Source organism: Nyctibius grandis, chromosome 6 (genome assembly GCF_013368605.1).
Source record: "Nyctibius grandis isolate bNycGra1 chromosome 6, bNycGra1.pri, whole genome shotgun sequence".
Lineage (NCBI taxonomy): Eukaryota > Metazoa > Chordata > Aves > Nyctibiiformes > Nyctibiidae > Nyctibius > Nyctibius grandis.
In genome coordinates, this window is record NC_090663.1 from 12368924 (window position 1) to 12394109 (window position 25186).

Consider the following 25186-nt stretch of genomic DNA (forward strand, 5'->3'; position numbering starts at 1 on the left):
GAGTGATTGGTAGGAAACCAAAACCAGACAAAAGCAATGTGTCCCACATATCTAAATGTATAATGATTCAAGGCTTTAGGGAAGAGATTCACTGTCTCAGCTATGATGTATTTACCATTTGTTAGAAGTCTCGATATCCTTGATCTGTTTTTCTGAATCTTGTTACTTGTGTCCTGAATGATTTGCTGTTGACCTGTTTTCTCCACTTGCTATGATGCATTCCTTTATTACATCCTCTAACTCTTCTCCACTAAAAATTGCAATGTTTTCAATTTCTTTTGAGATTAAAACCTTTCTTTGCCCTTGATAATTCTTCTGCAAGCTCCTTTCAGCCTACGGTACCTTGTATGCAGGAGGTGGTCTGAGTGAATAAAGTCATTACAGTATTTGCTTTATATTCACTGCGTTATGTCAAACATTATAACACCTTTTTTTAACAAGGGAAGAAGAAAGGTAAGAATGGCTTTGACTTTTCTAAGACAAATATACATTTTGCTGAAGCCGTGTTAGAGCTACTCTCGCTATTGCAAGCTGTTAGTGTTTGTTTTTTTTTCCCCAAGTGGACATGCTCCTGAACTCTGACATAAGAGTAATTTTAATTTTTTACACTAGTATCTATACATTTTTCTATTAACTGATAATTAAATAGGTAACATGATTGACAGCAAATTAAACAAGTGAAGTTGCTAATGGTCATATGAATTTTCTCAGTTCTCTGGCCTGGAATAGTTCAGTTGCGGAACCAGGTTAATACTCTTCATGCCACTTGACAATTTTGCTAGTCAGACTTTGAAAAAAAAAATCTCTCTCAAGTTAAGGACCTGGAATACAGACACTTCGGGCTCCCCAGTTTTTGCCAATTTTATAACAGACATTTTTCATCTCCCAGCTAGTTTTTGATAGATGGAAGTGCCTGCAGGACTGCATGAGTCACTGTATAAGCATCAGATTATTCAAATTGCATTTTTTTCCTTAATCCTTTTTTTCAGTGTAATAACTGGTTAGTTTTGTAGTGCAATAAAAATAACATAATAATCAAAGGCTACTGAAATAATTTATTCCATTTTAAATGGCACAGAAGAGAGTATAAATACCTAATAGAAGCTGAAATGTAACTCTCTTTTGAGTGGGGGCTAAAATTAAAGGGTTCTACAGAAGAATGTACTCCTGTTGTCATTAGTGGGAGGACTGTGCTGCCGTAGGTTATTATGAGGTGCTGAATTTCAAGGCAGACACTTTCCTCCAGGGTCCATAAATATTTTTTAAAGTATTCTATAAAAATATAAATATCAGATTATGTGCTTTCACATTTACTTTACTTTTGTACCTCTGAAACAGGCTCACATATAAATAAGCATGTTTTGGGCCTTCTGCGTTCATGAGATGACTAAAATTAGTATTTTCGTACTAATATCAGTTTGGCAACGCTGCTATTATTCTGAAATTAAAAGTATTTATGAAAAAATTCTTGAACCCTATCTCACGTACTAAAAAATGGTGAAACATCTACTGTAAGAAATCCAGTAAGAAATAAAGAGTCCTAATACTCGCAAAAAAAACCCTTGTAAATATACTTAGTCTACATCATCAGGCCTTGATTTCCAAACACTGTACAGAAGGCAAGCGTTGAAGTAGTATGTGCCCAAACATAAATAAGGCCTTTTTCTTTCAAAATCCTTCTCATTCATTGGCTTAAATGGAAATATTGGAAAGGGTTTTTGGAACAGAAAAAGTATAGCTTTGTTGCTTGTGAAAGTATCAGGAAAAGAAACCTGGCCAAGCTTTCTTCAAGGAATAAGAAAAATCACTCATGTAAAAAAGTGACATTGTAGCACAGTGAGTAAATAAGGTGTAAATAAGGAGTAACTTGAATTAGCTTTTCCACTGCTTACGTAAATGTGTTTCTGTAGGAAAAAGTGCAAAGTAATGCACAAGTAATAAAACACAGTGGGTTTATCTGAGTAGTGGAGTTTTTCACAGGATTACACAGGCATTATTTTGACACACGACAAGTTTAAGACCCGGCTGTTCCCTGATCTTGATGATAAAGGAGAAGGAAGGTATAGAGTTTCATACATTGTTGAAGAGGCAGGGAAGGGTTGATATTCCATTTTTGGCCAAATCTTGCCTGAATTCAAAGAAAGCAGGGGCAAGGAGGTGATACTTGAAAACTTCTCCCAGTGTGTTCAACCTTAATGCAAAAATAAAAATAACAAGACTAGGATTTTTTTTTTTTAAAGTTTGTACTACCCAAAGGTAGAGCTACTTTTCAGTGATGCTGGGTGTTTAATAAAAGGATGTTAGCATAGCATTTTGAAAATGTCAGACGCTAAATGCTAAGCCCACTGAAATCACTGGGAATCTTACCTGCACAAGACCGCAAAGGTCAGGTTATATAGAAATTCTTCTAAAACTGAAATCAGCAGGATTTGTTTGTTTATCTTTAGTGCAAACAGAAGAATATGAATGGGAAATAACCATTTTTAGCTACACATTAAGATTCTATGAAGTAAATATTATCCTTTTGTGTGTATTCCCTCCTTCACCCTGATTCAAAAATCAATTAGTGGAATGAAGAAGCTAATTTAAGGTTTTTTCCATCTCTGTGAAGAGAAGATAGTTGCAAATAGCTTTGTTACAGAGGAGAAGACCTATCTGTGTAGAGTAAGGAGAGAAAAGTGAATGGCGTTTCTATAAAAGTAAGCTTTACCTATACAGGAAGTCCTTTTGGGACACGTATGTACTCAGCACTGTGAGATTCCTGAAACAAATTTTTGAAGTATATGTAAAATATGATTTTTTTTTTCACCAGTGAACCTGGAAAGTATGTGGGACCCTAGAAAAAACAACTAATTGAAGAGATGCTTCAAAAAGATACTCTTTAAAAAAAATCAGAAAGATGTTGAGTTTTAGAGTATTAATAACAATAGATTCTGCAGTAACAGGATCACAGTATATGATAAGAAAGGAAAAAACCTGCCTTTATCAAGAGCTTCCTGCTGTGGGTAAAAGACATTTATTCCTAGTTTGTAAATGCCTCAAGCGTCTGAGACGGCTATAGAAACACCGATGTTTTCCTTACAGAAAAATCACAGTTTCAAAGTAACAGAAGAAGACTTTTGTTCTAAAAAGCCATAACTTGCGTTCTGTTTTTGAAATCCTGCCATCATTATGTTTTACTGAAGAGAGTGGCAATTACTGTAATGTCACTCCATCTCTTGACAGCCCAGATTGCACAATATTTTTGGCTGCTTTTCACTATTCCCTGACACCATCGGTTTCCCCCATACCAACATGATGCGAGGGCAGGAGGTCGGACAGGGCGGGAGGTGGCCGCAGCAAGGCTTGCTCCAGGGAGCCCTCATCCCCCCTGCCCAACACGAGGGTGTCTTCTGCGCAGGGCAGTATCTGATCTCTGTTGTCAATTTTGACAACATTGGTCTGTTTTTTTATGTCTGCTCAGACAACAAAAATCCCTCAATCCCCCAAAAAAACCCCAAAGAGGCAGATTGTGTTGACAGCCTTTCTGGTACCAAATGACAAGAACATACTGGCTCTTTCTTACAGCTATGAGTTCACTTTAAGATACTGAAAAAAAAACATATTCTTGTAGAAACATCTTGAAAGGTCTTACTGAAAAGTATTGAGCTAACTTTCGGGGGATACCAATCGTCACTTACATCATCCAATAGCTTTTCTTATACTTGTTTTCTCACCAGGATGTTGCTGAGGTTTTGGGGCCTCTTAAACTAGCAAGTTGCCTGCTTATGGACTCAGTCCAAGGCAGATCTGAAGTGGAATTGAGTGTATCTTTAAAAATTGACCCATACTTTTAAATGCTTAAAGTACTGTTTTCCTGCCTTTTTACATTATTTAAGTGAGCCAAATCCAAATTGCTTGGAGTTCCTTACAAGAGATAAATCACAACAAACGGTTGGAGATTTTTTTTCTCATGCCTGTGTTTCTCGGATTTCATCCAATGTTGATTTTCCAAGGAAAAAAAAAAACCTTAAAACATGCATAATAACTCTTCTAAGCACATCCTAAAGATAATAAATATGGCCTGTCATTGTCATGACTTTTCTCCTTCAACACACTGGGGATTATCTAATGGTCAAAGTCCCAATCTTGTAAACAACTACATTTAGATACCTTACTGCTGGGACTACTCAATTATTTTCTTTTTTTTTTTCTCTGATTATTTTCTCTTTTTTTGTGATAACCAGTACTAAGAAGATTACAGGAAGATAAGGGCATCCCTCTGGCTAAGTTTCATCAAGTCATGCCTAAAGCTTGTGAAGATTGTTTCTACGGTAGTGAAGTTACCCTTGATAGAGTGGGAATTTATTGTGAATTACTGAGAACAAAGACAGTATTTGGAACATTGGATGGATGTTTGGTCTTAAAGCTAGAAGGTGCTTTGTCAGACATTGAGGATGCATGTTTCAAACAGAGAGATTTGTACAAAATTGCCTTCTACTACTTTGTGTTAGAAGATGATTAGTTTAAGAAGTTCATTGAGTGCAGAGTATGACGTACAGTTACTGTGTACCACAGATTTCCTATTAATGACGTGACTTTGGTTTCCATGCAAGAAACTCCTTAGTAATCAATTGATTTATTTTGATATCAATTGATATATTTGATTTATATTGTGTTTGAGGTGAGTTATATGCAGTTCCTTTTAATTCTATAAAACAGAATTTGTATTTAAATAGGGTCATTAAGACTCATGGGAAAGAAATTCACCGAATCACTAAGGTCTGTTTTGCAGCTGAGTAGCTTACAGAATGCATATGGCCAAACTCAAAATTGGCGGGGGGAGGGAAATGCCATTTTAAAATGCAGCATCGTGGAAACCAAGAATTCGAATAAGAAAAAAGTTCTTTTGAGCCCTTCAGCTTTAGAGAGAGTGTCTTTAAGAGGAACTGTGTGTGCTGTCTGATGTTTGTCTCTGTGATAGGTGGCCCATTCTTTAGTCCCTATGGAGTTACCACCAGAAGACAAGAAGTCCTTACCAATCTGTCCAACAGCTGAAGGACAAACCCCTTATCTCACTTTCTCATCAGGCATAGGGCATAAAGTGCTTATTTTCTTGCCTGTCTTGTGATGACTATTTCTCATCTTTGTTTCTTTGCTGATCAGCTTCCAAATACCTTCAGAATATTTCTGTGGAAGAAATACTCTGCAGTGTAGCTAGAACCAAGCACCCTGCTTACAGACTGCAGAAGGGCCACACAAGGTCTTAGGGCAGGCAGAGGCTATACTGCCTGCTATACCCTATTTTAATGTGGGCATTAAAATTTATCAAACCGGAGGCAGTAAAGCCACCAAATCCTTGAAGTGCTCGCTGCAAGCATAGAAATCAGTGGTGCTATCCACAGATTACACTGCATGTGCCAGAGCAGCCAAGAGCTGTGCTTTTACAGCAAACTTTTGGATTGTTCTCTCTAGCGATCATGTTTTACAGGTTGTGATACAAATGAAGTAGCTCCAAGACAGCAATAGCTGAAAGCAATTGAACTGTGGAGAAGACGAGCTACGGTTTAATTTTTCAAGGCTGACTAAACCCTTTAATATTGCCAGAAAAATCACTACTTCTAACTACTCCAAACCCCACTCCTGCCAACTCCCAACAAGCAGAATGAAAAAAGGCAGGTAGGAGCAGGCTGCTGCTATCAGAAGAGCTCATCCAGTAGGCAAGTCCTTCCCTGCCCATACCCAAAGGCATACAAGAAAGAGAACAGCTGAAAGTGAGATTTTAGGCTAAATAATTTGTCCTGACAAGGTTGGGCCGTGAATTCAGCACTCCTGGTTTAGGCTGCAGAGATCTCACACATATCCTAGCTGGCCACACAGTGTAAATGGTGAATAAATAGAATTTTCCCTGGATGAACCTGTTACTTCGGGTTTCACCCTATTGGAATGACTAAGGATGATGAAACAGGACAGAAGACCACGTTAAACTTGGCCAGATCAAACTAAATTTTATTCACTGAAATTAAAGATGCTTAATGAGTTGTATACTCCAAGATGTATAACAACATAAGCTACAAGCTTGTACAGAATGATGAACTTGCATGTAGAATGCTCCCCAAATACTTCTCACAAGAGAACATTTGTGCATCCAGCTGTTTCAGTTGAAGTAAAAGAAAAGATGCTCCAACACCCAGCTGGCCTAAAGATGAAGAAATATTGTTGCCTTAACCGAAGTTCTTCCTTTAGTAACATTCGTCTGTGGCCTCAGTTTTTCAATTTCTTTATGAACAGAGAAGAAAATAAATATGAGAACTTGTCGAAGTTGGAACATGTTTACCCACCCTGTCCATATGCAAGTTTGCACTGGTTCTACCTGCAATTTTGTTAAAAACTGAAGCCTGCTTTAAGCTCTCAGAGGGCACTTTTGATCCATATAAACTTGAATCAACATAAGCTGTCACGCCTTGCACTGTTGATTTAAATGTGGCTTGTATCGAGCTAAACTAAGATGATGGAACCCAGTTTTAAATCAATGTTGGGGCTGTGCATGATTTTACACCATTTTAACAAAAGGGCTTCAGTTGTGACTGTAGATAAAAGCAGCATGCTCTGTGTGCTCCAATTCCGTGCTTTGGGTTATTCCCCCACAGCTGAATGCCAGAGTGACAGCATCTCCTGGGCATAAATGGGAAGGGGCTGGACTGCACTGCAACTCCAGTTATGATACCGCAATATTTCAGCATTTACTTGGGGAAAAAGCCTCCACTCAGCCAGCAGTGTGCCCAGGAGGCCAAGGCGGCCAACAGCATCCTGGTTTGTATCAGAAATAGTGTGGCCAGGAGGACTAGGGAAGTGATTGTTCCCCTGTACTCGGCCCTGGTGAGGCGCACCTCAAATACTGTGTTCAGTTTTGGGCCCCTCACTACAAGGAAGACATTGAGGTGCTGGAGAGAGTCCGAAGAAGAGCAATGAAGCTGGTGAAAGGTCTGGAGAACAATTCCTATGAGGAGTGGCTGAGGGAACTGGGGTTGTTTAGCCTGGAGAAAAGGAGGCTGAGGGGAGACCTTATCGCTCTCTACAACTACCTGAAAGGAGGTTGTAGTGAGGTGGGTGTCGGTCTCTTCTCCAAAGTAACAAGCGATAGGATGAGAGCAAATGGCCTCAAGTTGCGCCAGGGGAGGTTTAGATTGGATATCAGGAAAAATTTCTTCACTGAAAAGGTTATCAAGCATTGGAACAGGCTGCCCAGGGAAGTGGTGGAGTCACCATCCCGGGAGGTATTTAAAAGACATGTATATGTGGTGCTTAGGGACATGGTTTAGTGGTGGACTTGGCAGTGCTGGGTTAACGGTTGGACTCGATGATCTTAAAGGTCCTTTCCAACCAGAATGGTTCTGTGATGCTTTACTCAGGGACGGGAAGCCCATGTTTGGACTGCCGGCAGCTGCCTCGCAGGGGGCACTTCGGCTCACCTGCCCCTGACCGGGGGAAGCTGCGCCCCCCGGAGCCCCCCTCTGCCCGGGGGCTGCCGCACACACCTGCCCCCCTCCTGCCCTATCCCCGGGAGCTGCCGCACCCCCGATCCCTCCCAGGGGGCCGCCGCGGCCCCCCCGCCTTCCGCCTTTGTTCCGCTCGCTCCGCCGGGCCCCTGTCCCCTCCCCGCGGGGCGGGGGCTGCGCGGCCCGGGGGCGGTGGGAGCGGGCGGGCCCGCGCCTCCTCCCCGCCCCGGCCCCGCCTCCCCCGCCCCAGCGCGGCGCGGCGCGGTGCTGGCTGCGCTCCGCAGTGCTGCGCTGCGCTGCGCTGCGCGGCCGGAGTTGCGCCCGCCCGCCCCCGCTGCTGCTGCTGCGCGGAGCCCGCCGTGTGCCGGCAGCCGCGGCCGGACGGCCGAAAGGTAGGACGGGTCCCGCTCGCTCCCCTCTCCCTCCAGGCAGCATCTCTGTGCCGAGCTCCGCGGGCGGGGAGGGAAAAGAGGAGGAAGAAAGAGGGAGGGGAAGGGCTGGATTCAGAAAAGGGCTTTTTTCTGCCGAGGCTCCGCCGCTGCTGCAGGCAGCCCCATGCTGGTAGTTCGAAGCTGTGGGCTTACTGGGAAAAAAAAGCTTAAAAAAAAAAAGGTCTCGCTCGTTTTCCTGGCCGGGAGAAGCACATGGAAAAGGCTGCGGGGGAGCCGGAGCGTCAGGCGGCGACAGCTCCGGCCGCTGGCGTCCCCCTCGGCTCCCCCCGGGCGCCGGCAGCGCTGCGCGGTGCGGCCCGTGCCCGGACTTTGAAAGAGCCCAAATCCGGCCGAGATCCTCCGGGATGAAACCCTCTGTTTGCGCTCCCGAAACTCCCATCCCTTCCCAGGGAAAGGCACCGGCCTGGCAGTCGGGGGAGCCCGGGCTGCTGCTTTGTACAACTGAGAGCTTCATTATTTTCTGCCTTTGAGGGTGGGAAGAGGTGGTCTCTCTCCAGACTTTGCCATTTGAACCCATTTCATCATAGCGGAGAGATTGCATCATGTTACCAGTCCTGGATTCAGTAAGGGCAAAGGCGAAAAGAACCATCCTTCCACATCTGTCCCATTGGCTTCCCCGGCTGCCCCCCGCCTTTTTATTTCCTGTTTAACAGCGAGGTTAACACCAAAAAGCCTCCTGCCATTGGTAGGCAGCCCTTCAGTTCCCTCCGACGTATTTTGATTTCTTCCACTGAGGGTTTTTTTTTTTTGGAAACTCAATTTTAACTTTGTCGGTTCTAGGCGCGTTATATGTCTCGTGGGGGGGGGGGGAATAGAGGAAACCTGCCAAAGATTTAGCTGGTAGGAAAACAGTAGGCGGCAAAAGAGCCAGATAAACAGCCAAAAGCAGGCGTTGCTTTAGAAACTACGAGCTCTGGAGTCAGAGGAGGTGAATGGATTCAGGCATCCCTCAGAAACCGAGGCGTTCACCTGCCCAGAAAGGCCATGTGAATGAATGAATGCACACTTCTGAAAGGCGAGGCAAGACAGATGTCAGGAACAGAGAAGTATTTAGCTAATTTCCCCTCTGGATCCTATATGATCAGTTTCATGCAAACACTTGGTGTGTCTGTGCCTGTTTTATTTATCATGCCTTTGCAATGACTGATCTTTTTGGCTGAGATTTGACTAGAAAATAATACATCTCAAAGTCGGAGATATCTAATTAAATATTGTACTGCAGTCCAGGGCTTCCTAAGCCGATGGATTCTGCTGTTCTTTGTGCAGTTCTTTGTTTTGTTCCATGGGGAAAGAAATGTCACAGCACGGCTTGGTTCAGCTATCGGAGGTATTTTCCATAGCTAGTATCTCGCCCTTGCAGGTGCTCTGTCGCTGTTTGCTCTGACTGTTACATGGCCACTTTTTTCTTTTATGAAAATAACACTATTATGAAGTTCTTTTTCTCTGCTTCTCTGGGAAGGGTCAATGCAGGGGGACGAGGGAACAGCTTGGCAGCCAGATGGATCCATCCATCAGCGCTCTCCTATATCGGCACTTGGTGCCCTTCAGTCATCCCTTATGCCTCCTGGTGGTTTCCATAGGAAGAGCTGCACAATTGCTTTCTCCTTTTGAACAATTCTTTTTTTCTTTTGGAGCTGGGGTGGAAGAGGAGTGAATCCTGCATTAGAGCCAGAGGGAGAGCAGTCCTAGCTTTCTGTGACTATAGGGCACCAGATGGGTTTAAGAAGAATTTGAAATGGATTCTGAAAAGAAGCATCTACAGTTTTCTTTGTGTGTCTTGGATACCCAGTGACTGCTATAACAAGCCTATGCACAGAACAATGAGCAGATATTCACTGCCTTTGGTGCTCTATGGCACTGTCTGGTGTTTCCCAGGAAATATGTTAGCAAAATTCAAAGCGTTATGTGATGTTTCTGGGTCTCAGGTAGATTTTTAGAGGAAGGGATTTGGAAGACCTGTGGGGTTGGAGTTGCAGTGTTTCTTGAAGCAGTGGTGACAAGGAGGGGTAAAATGCAAAGACACTTCATAGGTCAGTCACTCACACTATTTTAAAATCTTACAACCTCAGTGGAGAGGTTTTTCATTTTCATCTCCTGAAGCTCTCAAAATTGAAGGGATACTGTCAGAGAACAAAAAAACCAAAAAATAATATTGAAATCTCAATGGAAGCAGGCTGTATTTGGTACACGTATGACTAATTGTGCTATTCCTTTCAGTGGTGCAAAGAGGACCTGCTGTAAGGTCAGCTCAGGAATTGTCTTGCCCTGCTGCTCACTGCAGACTTCCTTGAGACATTGCCTCAGGACAAAGAGCCAGCGGTTCAGGGCTGGTTCATGCAATCTGGAGTCGACCGATTTAATTTCCGTCCATTTTCAAAAGTTTCGTATCTGATACGTCAGTCAATGAGAGTATGGTATCGAGGAGCCCGCCTGGTTAACCGCATTGTTCAAAGCTGCGCTCTTTGTTTTGCGAGGAGGGGGCGAGGAGGAGGAGGAACGGATGTGCTTTATATTCATTTGCAAGGAACCTCTTGCTGAAGTGGGAGGGTGGGATGCAAGGACTTTACACTTCCAAACTCTGTATAGTTTAGTTCACTCTGTGTTATTATGGTTTTAGTCACACTGAAGCCTACTGTGTCAGCTTTACAAAAAAAACGTGTGCATCCCTTCCAGTTACGAAATTCAACTTGTTTTAGATGTGAATGACACCTAGGTACTGGTATGACCCTGAATTTCCTCTGATTCATCAGTTTACTGACAAATACAGTGTATCATCTGGCACAGGAACTGTCTGTCTGGGCTGGGCAGGTGAGTGTGTTACTCCGTAGATATTATTCCAGATTAACATACTCTGATATAAAATGTTCTTTGGCTCCCAGTTGAACTCAAATAATCAAACCCAACAAAAATAATAGAAAAATGGAAGTCAACCAAAGGACTACAGAGTTACTATGGACTCTGAACCAGGACTGAAAAAGCTGAGTCTTGAATGTACTCCTATTCTGCATCTATTAAGGTTATCTATTGAAATTTAGGAGGAAATAGCTTTTCTACTACAAAGCATTCAAAGCTGGCCTTAGAGCAAATTTAAGTTTTTAATATCACACCAGATGTCTTTTGGGAGTGTCTGTATAAAGCAATACTGAGAATAGTCTGTCAACACTATGAGCAGGTAGGAAAACATGTAGCTGCAATTGCGTGGGGGTGCCCCTGAGTACGGCGTGCAGGGGTTACACCAGCACGACTGTCCGGCTGCACCTACCCTTCTACGTATACATGAAGGTCTTGTATTTGTGTTGCATATGCAACAGCACTGTAAAATACTGTGTATAGATTAAATTGCTCTTACTCTCTGATTAAAAGTTAACTCTTGACTCTCCAGGTCTAGTGGAAGGTGTCCCTGCCAATGGCAGGGGGCTGGAACCAAATGGTCTTAACATCCTTTCCAACCCAGACCATTCTATGATTCTATGATGAAGCACGTCCTGGTGCTAGTAATGCTAATGAATGGTATTGCAGGAACATAATAGGGGTTTGTGGAAAGGGGGATATCTCATAGCAAATAACAAGTGAACCTTTTGGGAACACCGTTTTCCAGAGCTGTGGTAAGAAATGAAACCCTGAATGACAGAAAAATAGTTGTCTGCCATCCATGACCACCTTAACAGAAAGTGGGTCATGACATAGGGTGCGTAGTAAGGTTTGGCTGCTCAAGGTGCTGAGCATCCTTAACACACAGCAATGTCCTAATGAGTTGATGGTGATCACCTCTTAGAGTAGCCCTGGGAGAATACACTAGGCTGTGAAAAGGATGAATCAATATCTGTTGTATATTTTACCAGTGTCCATCAAGAAATCTAGGAAAGAATCTCCTAAGAGGACTTTTTTACTAGGTTTGATTTTGTATAGATACTGCTTTTCACATGTAGTGGTATCTTAAAAGTTGATGGTGTATGTTTGGCAGTAAAATAAGCAAAACTGCATAGAACTGTCTTCTTTAAATCTCTTTCCTAAACTGAAAAAGAAATAAACATTTTTAGAAGTCAGTGCATTATTCCTCTCATGGTGACATATTGGTGGGATTTTTTGACTATCTGGGGGATTTCTGCTGCCAGCATCTCTCTGCCATCATGTATTTTTGAGCTGAGTGATAAAGGCTGTCTTTCTGTAGGACAGATGTTGGTAATGGCGTTGTTGTGCCAAAATCTTTTGAGTACAAAATGCTGAATAAAAATGTTTCCGTCCATTAATAATAAGTGCCAGAAAAGAGTACACAAGTGGTTTCAAATTTAATCTGTAATGTAGCTGATGTCTCAAGGATAACAGCATTTTACCCCCAAGAAATACAGCACTTTGTCATGTGAGGTAATTGCTATGAGTTGCACTAAATATATATTATTCATTAGGGGACTGTCATTATATCACGTTTGTGAATTCCCCAAAGTCCCTTATCACTGTCCTAATCACATCTAAACATGCATGGAAGCCAAGATTTTGGTGTCCTACTTGACTGGCTGATGTTCTGGCTTGCTGAATTTTATCTTGAGCTGGTAGCCACTTTTAATGAGCATGCTTGCGTTGTTCATTGCAAATGAATGAAATTTGGGAAAGGAGCTTAATTCGTGTATTCACATTATCAGAGATAGCACTCCTTCACAGAGAATATGTAGTGGTATGTTATCTTAGTTTTGCAGGGAAGCAAATAGTAAAAGCTCTTTAAAATACACCACTTTCTATGTTAAACCCTGTGCAAAACTGCTATGCACTGTCTTCAAATGTGTAAAGGCTCAATATTTGGCCAGTTGCTGTGGGTGGGTGTTGTGGTTTTTTTTTCCATTAAAGTCTGTTTAAGTATCTGTCAAACTTATCTGGTCTCTCATCGGTTACACATGCTTATGGCATTCCTGTTGTTCAAAACAGGACGGGAAGAGAAGGCGAGGTAAGGAGGGAATTTCCCTGTTATTAGCAATCAGCGGATCCAGATTTTATTTTGCTGTACCATTTCTTAACCAGGAGCAGCTGCAAAGAGAGAATTACAGGGTGACCTTCACAGCATTTCCTAGCGCCGTCATCAATCAGATCTGGCAGGAGCTTTATCGCATCTATCATTGTGGCTCATAAGCCACATGCTGTCTAGTCTGGGGGGAAAAACAAACAAACAATGGGAGCTACTGTAGGTTTTGTTTAAAATAAAACAACCAGGAGTGAGCTTCTCCCATATGCGCCAGCTCTGTAGGCAGATCTCAATTTTTACTGTGTGCTGTTGGGCTGATTAATAAAATATGATGATTGTAAAGCAGTGGAAGAGATTTCCACGATATCTCAATGGCATTGGCAAGTCCTTCACGAGCCATCGCAGCTTCAGCCTTTCGCAGTCGATGCTCTCCAGTCTCATTCTGATCCTCAGCATTATTTTTACTAAGGAGTTGATGCAGTTAGATTAATTTAGGTGTTTTCTGCACACAGAAATGTTAGGGAATAAAGAAGTGTTTTCAGACTTCTCTGATTCTTATATGAAGTAACATAGCTTTCTCAGATTAAGGGGTTTGCTATTTTTTGTGGGAACGCATGTGCCTTTGCAGACTATTCTAGGGCTCTTTCGGAGGCGAGTTTATAACGTAGTGGCCAAGGTCAGCCAATCAGCTGCAGCACCCCACTTTTAAGCATGCAAAACATTATTAGCACCCTGTAAGTGTTTTGTTTGGTTGGTTTGTGTTTGTTTGGTTTTCCCTACTGACCTTGGTCTGATTTTGGAGTTTTACTGAAATTTAATACATTTTGTGTTCTTAGATTTCTTTTTTGCTATTACACCAAGTTCACTGCCTATCTCAAATTCATGTGCTCTCCTTTTCTTGCCAGCTGCAGTAAGTACAACTTACTTGCCTTCCTTTCCAGGGCTCGGTACAGTGACAGGTTGTCACTGCATGCCTGGCTTCCTTGCAGGCACAGGGAGAGCAAGAAGCAATGAGGACAGGCGGAATGGCTAGTGGGTAATTCTGACTTCCTTTATGGGCATATGTTTGTGTGTAAATATGATATATACAGATATATATGTAGATGTATATAGATAGATATAAAGGAAGGGTGTCTATGTATAGGTGATATATATTAGTGCTGCCTTTGTCACATAGGTTTTCTGAGAAAAATGGCTAATTGCTGATATATATATTTACTATTACACTATCAAGTAAAAGGTTAAGGCCCTGACCTTCAAACTGGTGATGTTGGTGGCCAAGAGCACAGTATGATCTATAATTTTTGTGGGTTTTAACCAGCCAGTTCTTGATAGAAGCTACCTTGGTACCAGACTTGGGCAAGGAAGCTTGAAATGTCGTGAGAAATGTGCAACAGCAGGTGCAAGGAAAATGCTCATAAAATGTGAAATACGTTTAGGAAAGTGGTTATCTACTCTGTCAGGAAGAAAATCACGTGAACTGGCTAGCTGGCTATGGAAAGAATGACTTCTGTGGTTTTCCTCTGTGTGTGCTGTGTCAGTTTGACAGGTTTTATGGCCCCAGCTGCTGAACTGGCACTAGGCAGGGCAGCGGCCGCAGCTCTGAGCCCCTGCCCCAGAGACCAGCAAACCCAAGTGGAAAGGAGCCTGCCCAAACCGATGCTGTGTGTTGTCTGTCTTCAAACGCTGGGGCTGTCCGTGCGGATTTTGGCAGCTGAAGGGAAGGGTTTGACAGACAGACATCCTTGGGTAGTTTCAGACAGTGCTGTCAGCCACTGCGTGCCAGCGGTGCCCGTCCTCACCGCTGAGGTGGCATCAGCCCCTGGGTCCCAGCCCAGCATCTCTGCCTGAGCAGGAGATGGGGCCAGGAGAGGCTGAAACTCTGGACCATGAGCTCCAGCAGCCAGGCACTGTGGCTGCACAGCTGCTTGGTAGAGGGGTTTTAAGAGGCCAAAGCCATAAGCGGTCCTGTTCCAGCAGGAGGATGAGGAGGAGAGGAGAAGCTGCCAGCAGGAATCGGCCTCGGGAGCCAAGTCCTGTGTTGTCGGTTTGGGGGCTCCTGCTTCATGAGCACACAGAAACCAGCTGGCTGCCTGCTGCTGGCATAGACCGAAGGAAAATACATCGTTTCAGCCCTGCAAGCAGGGTGGGCTGCAGTGAGGAAATGATAAAATGGCAGGAGTTGAAAATAAGACAGATAATGTAAAAGGCAAAGTCATTAGATAAGGAGAAGTAGGGCTGCTGAGTGTCACCAGGGCGGTGGTGGCCGGGAGCTGAGCTGCAGAGGGGCCACTCTTTGATGCTGTTCTGCTTCTGGGGCTTAGCGTAGATCAAACCAAAAGAAATTGCCCTTTTGGAGAGTGGGATTTATTCTCGTAAGCCAAGTTCGTGCTAGGGAATGGAGTGAAATACTTACTGGATTTTTTCACTGGCTGTAGGAGATACAGACAGAAGAAAAGAAATACCTGAAAATGTTAGGAACGAACTGATTTTCAGCTCTGTTAACAGACGCCATTATCAAAGAATACCCTTTGGAAAATGAAAAGATCTGCTTCTTGGAGGGGAAAAAAATATTCAGGCTGAGGAGCTTCTGTGAATATACAAAGCTCTTCTCACCTGATCCCTCTGTCTGCACCATGTGTTTGCCATTAGGATCATGAAAAGCCGCGAGTCTCCTTGGACAGGGGGTGATGGGTGCATGGTGAGTCCTGCAGGAAGAACCAGGAGAGCTGAAAGGAGAGAGAGGCTAGGTCAGGCCACGGCATTTTGTTTTGAGCTTAACAAGAATGAAATCCACCCTGAAGAGTCTTGGGGAAAATTCTGGATGAGGGCCAGTGTGAATAATGCTGAGTGCAGATGGGTGGGACCCCACCTGGTTACAAAAACAATCCTATTTCCAAGGTTAGTTAGTTCTGCTGAAAAAAAAGGATATTTAACAAGTAAGGTCTCATTTAAAAGGAAGAAAAAAACCAAACAACTGGAGACCTTAAAAAAAGACCAAAAACACCAACCAAAAAACCTGAAAGTCTGTCACTTCAGAAACTAGTGACAACAAGCCCCCAAACATACAGACAGCTGAAAGTACACACCAGGAACCTCCGATAAACAAAACAAGTGTCCTCTGGGGAAAGGAAGAGCTGTTCTCTCTCTGGGAAAGTTTGTCTGTTCCTGTGGCTTGTGAACTTTTAATCTTCTCTGGGACTTTCTGCTGTCCTTGGTTCACTTTTTGTGACTTCTTGATCTCTCCTGCGCTTCTTTCCCTGGAGCTGAGAGAAGTGTTTGTGCAAGCGCTCAGCTTTAAATAAATGAATCCTCTTCTTTGATGTCGGTGAGATTAGCACTTTGGGTTGTGTGTGTGTTTACGCAGCTCTGCTGAACGGGAGCCCCGAGGACAGGAGTCAGCTCAGGAGGTGTGTAAGTGTGCCCACCCCACATCAGCCTTTCTGACCCCAAAAGGAGCCCTCTTTCCGACCTCCACTGCTGCGGCTTGGAGCTACCAAAGCACCATCCACCTTGTGACAGCCACATCCTGAGCCTGATCCCAGAGCTGATCTGGATCAAACTGTGTCCAACAAGCCAAAAAGATGCTACAGTTAATTTTAACCTGACTCAGGTCCTAGTTAGGCTCTTGGTGACTGGTGTTCCCATCTGTCTGCAATGACTGAGCCTCACAGCCTCTCAACACTGCAATTCCCTTCACATCCCTTTGGATCATCTCCTTTATTATTGTTTACAAAATGCCGAGTCTAGATTTTGCATATGTGGAAAATCTTGCTGAGAGCTGTCACCCCTTTGACCTCATCTTCTGCATATCTCTTATTTTTTGGTCCTCTTGCTTATAGTCCAAATATGTGATTTATAAAAGTAACAAGAGGGTTAAAAATAAGCTATACTGAAGGCTTCCCTGTAAACAGTAGCTCTCTGTACAACCTAAGGGCAATTACAGGTACTTGTAGGAGGCCCACGTGCCTGTCTCCCCCAAAGAAACAACTTGATTAAATTACAAGGAAAGCAAAAGCTGTCTTGAAGAGGTATGATGTTTGGGGATTTTTAGACCTTTTCAACTCCTTCAACTTCTTTTTCCTACCACAGTAATATCTTTTTAAGCATTATGGGACTAGCTCTGCTGTACTTTCATTTGGGGATTCCTTTCTGGTTTATGGTCAGCACATCGATGGGCTTGAAGATCTAAGTGTAAACTCAGATTGCCCTGAAGTTTATTGTGCTTTATGAGAGCAAAGGGTGAAATCAGTCTTTGAGGCTCAGGGTCATTTGGGCTAGGTTTCCTGACATACCAGCCCTTACAAAAAAACAGCTGTTCTGGGGTTGTCATTCTGCCAGCTTTGAAGAAAAACAACCAAATAAAGAAAAAATACTCTGCCGAATAGGGATCAAACCTTAGCTTGGTTTGAGTGTGCTTTAAGTAGTCTCAGTCTTTGCATTTATACTAGTTAAGTTCTTCTTTCCCTTCAGGGAGGTGACTTGGAAGCAGTATTTATGGAAGAGTCCAAGCCTTTCCCTGTACATCACTGGAGGGAAGGGCTGCTTCCTACTGAGGTCTAAGTGCTTTCCTCTGTGAGTCAGGATCTGGACAACCCAGAGCAAGATCTAAATGTAAATATCTGAAAGTAAAGATACATGAAATGAAGGTATGTAGCTTTCCTAGGTGTGACTGCAGAGCTGTTCTTGGCCGGGAGGCATCACCTGGATGGTCCAGTCACCTGGCTGAGCCAAGACCAAAGTTTCCCAGAGACAACAGAGCAGGAATGTTCCCTTGATTGAGCTATAGCTTGAGCTATATATATATAGTCAAAGAAGTGTGTGCCCTTTTAGTAAGTTGTCATCAGTGACTCATGCTTGATGACACACTTGGTACCCTAGACCAGCTCTTTACATGTTAATAACTCATAAAAAATTAATGGCTTCATGAGATGGGACGGGGAGTAGGAACTGGAAATGGCAGATGCTCAGGGTGCAGAGGGAAGGGGAGAACTGACTTCATCTCCCTGAATGCTTGAAACAAATGCATAGTAAGTTGTAAGGGGTTTGGTACACTGGTCATCTGTCTCATCAGCCCTGCTGGTGCCTCAACACTCCTGAGGTTTCAGTACAAAACTGTAAATGAACTTCACTTCAATGAAGCACATAGAAAGAAGAGAAGCGTGTAAGAATCCTATAGCATCTTTTCCCTTTTCTTGCTATCATCACCCCTGTCTTATAAGCTTTCATCTTGACTTCTGCAACTCGCATGAGTTTAGGAACACTCCTAAACTCTGGGCTAAATAAGCATTTATCTACTTTACCTGGGAAACTTAATTTTTGGAATAATGCTAGGTGTTATAGCCGCGAGGCTATTTATCACACCACTTTTGAACTGCAGTTTACAGGGGTTTGCCCACCTTCTCCTTCTGTCAAGCAGTCCATGGAGCAAACATCTCACCTACTCTTTTACAGCCCTGTACTCCTTATGTGAACAGCGTCACGTAATGCTATACTATTTGCTACTCAAATTACAGACCACTCTTCTTCCAGCAAGTCTGTGGAGAAGAGCCGTGCAAGTTACCTCACTGACGTGCTGGGACTCTCCACACATACGTGCACTTTTCTTTGATTGTTTTCGCTAGGGTCAGGTATAGGGGGTCATGACCATCCCGGATCAGTTCACTTCATTACAATAGTCTGCCAAAATAATTCTTCCCCTATTCAGTTCAACTGCACCCAGTGCAATGAAGCAACTAAAAGTATGTGTATAGTTCTTGAAGGCTTTTATCAGCTGTAGGAGGGGTGGAACGAAGCATGGCTCTGTGTGTACCTTAGCACTTCACAGAGTGGTTTTGCTACAGTCAATAATAAAGAACATTTTTGTATAGTTCAGAAAGGCACAAAATAATATTGGGCAACCAAACCTGTGTTATAATAGAGTCTGTCCAAGGTGTAACTACATGAGAGCAGCCAAAGGGTGTGACAAGAAGGTTTTTCCTTGCGTCAGCGAAATTGTTATTAATTGCATAATTCTCCAAAATTGTAATTATCAGACATTTTCTGGGGTAAGCCTATCTAGGTAAATGTTAAATTCCTCTTGTCATTGTTTCTTTTGTTAAAGTGAGAATTTCTTCCCAATGAGATTTTTGCAAAGAGGAAACAGACACTCCACATTCACCAGTGAAAGTTGTCCAAAGCAGAAGAGGAAAATGTCTTTTCCTCTTTCTCATGTAAAGTACTTTTCCTATGGAATTTTAAGGGATTATTTATAATGTAGTAGGCCAAATACAGCATTTAATAATTTTATTCAATTTTAAATTTGGAATTATAATCAGTGATGCCTCTTTCTTCCTGTGGTTAAGGAATAGCATCCATGCCTACAATGACTCTTCCTCTGCCTGTAGGGAAGTTAATTTTTGTCATTGGCTAATAAGAGAAAGATCAGGGATTTGGGACCCTAATAATAGGACTGCTGGGAAATCACTGAACGCCAGCGGATAGCCCTTTGAGTGAGAATTTCCATTGTCTGCTGCCATTATCTTGTTTTACATTTGGCTTGTCTGCTGGCTTGCGACTAGCAGCGAAGATTACTAGAATCTGGGCTTTTGAGGATGCCATTATTTTCCTTTCTTTACCTGATGGCACAATGGAATTATGTCAGTGAATTAAAATTCTGACAGTGGTAGACTGTGTGTCCTCGATGATTAAAAGCTCCATCAGCATAAAGTTGCATGTTCTTTAATTTAAGGATCAGAGGGCTGCATCCCATCTGTTCCAAGTGTGAGGGCTAAGAAATGGCATTATTAAGCTAGCTAAACAACTGTAAAATGTTTATTAAGACTTGTAAAGGGACTGTTTCGGATAGTTTTGTATTGATTTAGCTTCTTTATTTTCCCAGAGGTTTTTTTCTAGCTTCTTCGTATGTGCACCCATTTTCATAATCTTTCAAGGAAAGAACTGTGTATTCTGTAAGATAAGTAATAAATAATGTGTCACCACTCTTGTTGTATCGTTATTGTAGGATTTTTGCTAAGATACTTGTTAGGTCAGATTGCTGTCAGTTTCCAGATTGAAATATTAACTTCTGAAGGGAAAATTTAAAATGGTGTATTGTTTTTGAGTGATAGCTGCTTTTCCAAACACATTTCCCAATGATCATCTGCCAGCATCTGCTCATACAGGGCACTTTGCAATGTAGGGTGAGCTCAATCTAACTGCATCGACCAAAGATTACAATATTTCTGCTGCACTTGGAAAACATTAAACTGATTTGTCTCCACAGTGAAATCACTGCGTGTGTAAATATCCTACCCCCAAAAAATCATATTCATTATTATTTATGTTTGTGTTTGTTCTTAAGCAAAAGCCTGCCCCATACTGGGGATTTTTTGAACTTGGCATGTGTCCATGACTGAATGGTATCCTGTCCTCTAGATATTTGTCTGCCATCTTTTTTTTTTTTTTTTGCCTTGCCTTACTCTGTATTTGATTGAGTACCTGCATCTGCTGTGAACTTTAATGTGAGATTATGATGGAGTCAGTATCCTGACAAATTGCTTTAGAAGGCGAATGGTGAGAAAGTCCCCCCTTGGAAGAAATGACACTGAGGTGCTCCAGCATGGTGATTTTCAGTCCTGCAATACAGCGTCTTGCCAGTGGGAATTTGCTTGGGTCTGATTTCTTATCAAAAGACCATGGGTGGAAATTATGTAGGAGATTTCATTTCAGATTATTTTCAGTCACTATCCTTCGAGGACAGAATGCAAGCTGACGTGCAGCCAAAGGCAAAGTGAGGCAGAGGGCAATCAACTTGGACATTGACCAAAGAGGAGAATGATTTCAAATAGTAACAAGATTTGTGAAATAAATGCATCGATGCTTATCTACATCAGGTGTAGAAGAGTAGTAATGGGATATAGAAGAGTAGTGATGGGATATATAACTGCATTATTTAGTGTACTGCGGGAGCTGGAGCTAAATCGACACGGGTGAACTTGATTGATAGGTTAGGAAAAGCAAAGGTACTGAGTGCAGTGCAAACCCTTGACCTTCCTTATCCATGGGACTTGAGGAAATAGGCGTGCTGTTTGTTGAAGCGATTTTCATTATGTTTGTGGTGTCCTGTCATATTGGACGTTCTTGATACTCAGGAGACTGCTATGAGCCAGAAGTGTGTTCTTTCTGTCCTCCCTTCTCTTGGGACAAGGCGATGAAATCTTTCATTTGTACGTCAAATCTGTTATGTTTTTCACACGGGAGTTTTAAGGCTGGAAGAAAAGGGCCCATGATGAGGCTGTGACAGGAGGATGACATGGAAGCCGAAGTTAGAGGGAAATGAGAATGCATTTTTATGAAGTAATGTTATATCTACTAGTCGTGAAGATTAGCATTTGGAAGTGTTCTTTCTAACTGAGGAGAAACAGTTTGTTTTAATCCATGCACTTCTAAATTAGGACTCAACTATTGGTACTTGCAAGGCACTAAGAAAAGCACTCACTCGGACCATCTGTATTGAAAAAAATGGGAATATGACGCTAAGTGTCATCATATGTTCACAAGTCCTGCCTGTCGCTGGTGCTTGTAACAGCAGCCTCATGTGCATGCTGAGTGAGTCTGAGACCGAGTAGACTCTGTGTGAGCTCCGCTGTGGCTCCCAATGGTGCCGGTTAATGTGCGCTTCAGAAAATGCAAATCTAGATATTTCTCTTACTTCTATTCTCAGTAAAACTAATTGAGCACAGGCAAAAGATGGCATAGAAATGATAAGTAATAATAGCACTATTAAATATGCATGTGAAAATAACATATGTCTATATTTAAACACTTTTATTATATTTAACTAGCCTTACTGTAATGAGAAAGCTCTTTTTCACTTTCGTTTTAGTAAACATGGGATCATATTTTCAAATTAAATGCATGTGAAAGCTGATAGGCACTTAGGGTGGGATACATCCTGCCAGACTCGAGCCACACACGGGAGAGCAGGTCTATAACTGAGCTTGTTCCCTGTAGGCTTCCTTTACAATCAGGGGATAGAAATCTGCTTCTCTAGGATGTAATTAATCTGATCTGTTCAAGATGTCTATTTTAGGAAGCCTAAATTTCTCCATTGACTGTGCATCGAGCCTAGGGCAACTAGCTCAGATATAGATGACTACATTGTAGGCATTTGCATTTAGTCAGAGGACTGTCACCTCTAAAGCTCAGATGGTCTGCCTCCCTACTTTCAACCATATGAAGTGAGTAATTCTTCTGAAGTAAAAAAAATGTATTCAGGAGGTCTAAAACAAGATGATCGTTCCTTGGATTTGCATAGATATTTGTGCTCTTAATTTAGGTTTACTCAGCGCTTACAAAAAAGTCTGTCACAACATCTTTGCGTGGCTGCTTCAATGCTTTGAAGGCTCAAGGGACTAAGTGAAAACATCCTTGAAAAGAGACTGGAAACGCAGTAATTGTGACCAAGACAGATTCTTGGAAAATGAGTTCTATGATATAAAATGGTTAGCTGCATATTTCTGAGAATTGCTGTATAATATTAGTTTTCTCTTTTATGAGAAATTTGCCATATTGGTCTCATATAAGATCATTCATATACCAAATGTCGGTTCTTTCAGCTGTGAGATTTTTATTTAGACTGCTGTACTCAGTGCCTCACTAATTAAGATGTCTTGTGTTTGGGTGGCTGAGGTTCTTAATCTTAAACACACCAAAAATAATTAGTTTTATTACCACTGTTTAAAAATGAAAAAAAAAGTGCTGTCAAATCACAGAAGACATGTTCTAAAGACAGAAAAAGTGAAAAAGAAACTGGTTGTGTCGTGGCTTGGTAGTCATCACTTGGAGGTACATGGGAAACTACAGCTAGAATTTGGGAAAATTTTGTTGCTTGTGTCCTTAGGAAAGGTGCACATTAGAGGCCATGATTTCTGGGAAGGGGAAGCATCTGGGTTTAACCAGTAATTTATTAATCCATTTAAACATGAATCCTACATCTGACTGATGTCAGGGATTTGGGATTTCGAAAGGAAGTCCAGGGAGAACCAGTGGCTTGAATTTATTACCAGAACGTGATTGTTTTGTAAGTATACTTCAGGTTTGGACAGGAAGTATAGATATAGATAGTTGAGAAATATGGCTTTCTTCAGCAGAAATCCGTATAAAAAGTATTGTATTGCAAGCTGATCTCCTTAAAGGCTGGTTTTGAACCAAACTTTTATTTGTTTTCCTTTTTATTATATACTATATTATATTACATATTAAATACATTATATATATTATATATATGTATCATTCTCAGGTAGTTTAGTAGAGCAATTGTTTCCATAGAATTTAGTGAGATTTGTGTAGAGGTGGCTGGAAACTGTAAACATGTAACAGTACTCAAATGACTCCAGTAGGAAATGAACACCTACAAAAATAGGGTTTTGCCCCTGAGACCCAGTCAAGCAAAGTTCTTTACACATGTGTGTGTTTGCATTGAAGCCAATGGGAAAATTCAGAGGCTTAAATATGTCTCTTAACACGCCAGAAGGTCAAATAAAACTGCAGACCTAGGAGATGCAGAGCGCCTTGTGAAGCTCCTTCATCCAGGGGTTAACTTCACCCATCAGGCAGACAGTGTACATAACCCATGTTCTGTATTTCTTTTCCTATTGACATGTGTTTACTGGTATCAGCCTTTCTCTGACTTTTTGTTGCTGTTTAAGTCTTAAAAGTAGTTCAAAGACTTGAAAATAGTTTAAGCTATTTTTATAAAGAAGGTAGCTCTTCATCACTGCTTCAGGCTGAATAATTGCTATCTGGCTACATCTTTCTTATGTTACCTATTGTAGGTGACCTCCCAGGAAGATTCATTATTGTTTGAAATGTGATGATTATTGCTGTATTGTTTTACCTAAATAATTTTTGTTGAAAGAAAGAGATAAATTAAATATTATTAAGAGCTGGAGAGGTAGAGCATTTATTAGAAAGAGCTATTCATAAACACATCACGTTCACTCAAGTGTAGACCACCACATGGTTGCTGTTTAGTTTAGGCAAGCGTGCATTTACATGTTCTTTACAAGGGCTTATGATATGCTGAGCAGCTGGGGTTTGTGTTAACATTCTGTATTAACCACAAAGGCAAGATAGAGCTAAATGAGGGCATCAAACCTTGGTAGATGTTTCAATGTTTTCCCTGAAACTGTATCCAGATCCCTAGCAAAACACCACTAGTTGCTACACTTATTGCTAGAAGATACCTGTAGTACATATTGACACAACTCTCCTTACTTAACTATCCAGAGAACTGATATCTCTTACAGATAAAGACCTCAGATGCAACAAAATTTAAAGGGCTGGGCAGGGATTAAGAATTTAAGTGCAAGGAACAATCTTCTGGAGATGCCTCCCTTTCACTGTTGACCTTGATTTGGAAGAAACTGGTTTGTACCTGCAACCATGTAGTATATAGGTGCTTATATCTCTTCACCTCATGACGTTATTAATAAATAGGATTTCTTGACTTAAAACTGATTTGAAACTAATCTTCTCCCCTGGGGAGTAGTGAGGTCTGATCTAGTAATGTATCAAAGTGTATTGCAAGTGTAATTCTGGCATAAAATCATACACTGTTCAACGAGCCTACATCAAGAGAGCATATGCTCTCAGTTTCAAAAGGGGGGGTACATCAAATTTTTTTTTCTTCAAGCAGCCTCATTTGCTGACCATAAAAATATTGGGGGAGTATTGGCCCCAGCTTCTTATTAGATGACTAGCTGGTGCCCATCACTCCTTCTTCTTCTGTTGCTATTCCACTATCAATGTCCTACAGAATATGTATATGTGTGTATATATATATATAAATACATACTCCAGGGGCTCTTCTTGGGTCAATGAAGGATGGTTGAGAGAAGCCATGCTGTGAAATGACTGTTGAATCTCGTGTCTACCCTTTCACTGCACTGTCTATCCCTGCTACTGAGATTCCTGAGTAACATATATCCCCTGGATCTTTGCAGTGGACCTGATTCTTTTCCTCTTAATTTAGGCAAGCTTCCCGACTTTTCATGAGTCTGTGATGGAGCTATGGGATTTTGCTGGAGAAACACTAAGTAAAGTTAGATAGTGCTTCCAGCTGATGAATTGTTTTAGGTTGAGCTGTGGGATAGGAAAGACACAGGTACATAAACTGTGTTAGGAACAGCTGGGTTTACATATGAATGCGTGTGTGTGTAGTCTCTTGCATTAACATTTCTGCATGCATCTGTACTGCATAACAGACACCCATAGATGAGTAACTAGAAATACAATATTGTACATAACCTGTTGCAGTG

General features: G+C 41.9%; 1 protein-coding gene across 2 annotated transcripts in view; it reads left to right on the forward strand.

The window, feature by feature from the left end:
• The first annotated feature begins 7791 nt into the window (after window positions 1-7791).
• AFAP1 (actin filament associated protein 1) overlaps window positions 7792-25186 on the forward strand; it is a 118046-nt gene continuing 100651 nt past the window's right edge. For both annotated transcript variants that reach the window (XM_068403408.1, XM_068403410.1), the window contains exon 1: window positions 7792-7870. The gene's annotated coding sequence lies outside the window, so the exon portion shown is untranslated. The remainder of the gene's footprint in view (window positions 7871-25186) is intronic.